The following is a 1,513-nucleotide window of genomic DNA, read 5'->3' as shown; positions in this document are numbered from 1 at the left end:
GACAGTAGCACTCTGGAGACCTGGCTTTCCCCATCTGTAAAATAGGGATAATGATTCGGCTATCCTTTATAAAGTGTTTTGGCCTCTACTGATGAAAAGTACCATATAAGAGCTGTATATTATTATTAGTGAAGTGCAATGTATTATAGCAACAATAGTTATAGTAACAATAGTTAAAGTTGCATTTCAGCTCCCATGTTAAGCCCCTTTTTTTCAGTTGGCCACAATGTGTGTACATATCTATGCTACAGTTGAGACAGAAAGTTTGTGGGAATGAACTGTTAGAAAGAGCCAAGCCTGTGAAGAAGGCTTAGACTGAGGGTATCATGATTTAGAATTACCCTTCTGTTATTAAACCAGAATCCAGGAAGAATGACATTTTCCCACCCTGAGTGTGTAGGGGTTTTTTTTGGACTGTGGTGGGGCGATGTTTTGACCAACTAATTTCATGCCAAAACAAAAGCCACTGCACAAACATGTCTATACATTGCCAACACTTCTCTGATGGTTGGAGAAGAACTATTAATAAGATCCTATGAATAACAGTAAATCACACTTGGAGATTGAATCCATTAATATGTTTGCAAATTTCCTATTTGATCAACTCTTTGTAGGAATAGCTCTTACTCACTGTCAGTATCACTTTAAGACAGTCCAAAACAGCATATCAGAAGAGGACACCAACGGCACCTGCTGACATTAAACAACCTTTCAGTCCATTTATCAACATTCTCATCCTACCCCATTCAAAGCAGCTAAAACAATAACTATCAATAAAAGAAAATTAATTGATATGCAGAGCATATTAAAAGCCAATAATGCAATGTGACTGATTCTCCCAAACTCCTCTTTAAAGGCATCAGCAGACCTCAGATTTTCTACATCCGTGAACAAAAAGTAACTAGCTAGGTTATATTAATGTGAACATTTTATTAAATATCATCCTGCCTCAAGGCAGCTAACAGTATTCCCCAATACAATTATTTTGTTGTTGTTTCTGTAGACTCTTGTTTGACAATGGTGCAATTTATATATATATGTATTATTTATGCTGTACTAACAGGACCAATATTAACATTGTAAGCAGTCTGGCATGGGGAGAAAACAAAAAGCTCAGTCTGCATGTTTGGAAAGATCTGCAATGGAATATTTTAGTGTTTATCCAGAATAAATGGAAAGGGACTGGCCAGGAGGGATGAAAACAATAATTTATAGCTTGATATAGAAATATGGTTGAATTCTTATAGTGTTAAAGGATGTTTAAAAGTAAATTACAGCAATGGGAATGTTGCTACTGAACTACAGTTTCATCTCTCTCTCTCACAATCTGCAAACCCTTCAGTACTACCTTATGAATAAGGGAATGTATTATTATTATTAATAATAAGAACATTACATTCGAGTCTATAGGCCTCAGCCAAGATTGGGCCCCTTTTGTGCTAGGCATTGTATATACAATGCTGCCCCAAAGAACATACAAATAAATTGCTGATAGAGCAAAAGACTCAGCATG

This window comes from Mauremys reevesii, linkage group 1 (assembly GCF_016161935.1).
Source record: "Mauremys reevesii isolate NIE-2019 linkage group 1, ASM1616193v1, whole genome shotgun sequence".
NCBI classification, from domain to species: domain Eukaryota; kingdom Metazoa; phylum Chordata; order Testudines; family Geoemydidae; genus Mauremys; species Mauremys reevesii.
This window is presented reverse-complemented; position numbering follows the sequence as displayed.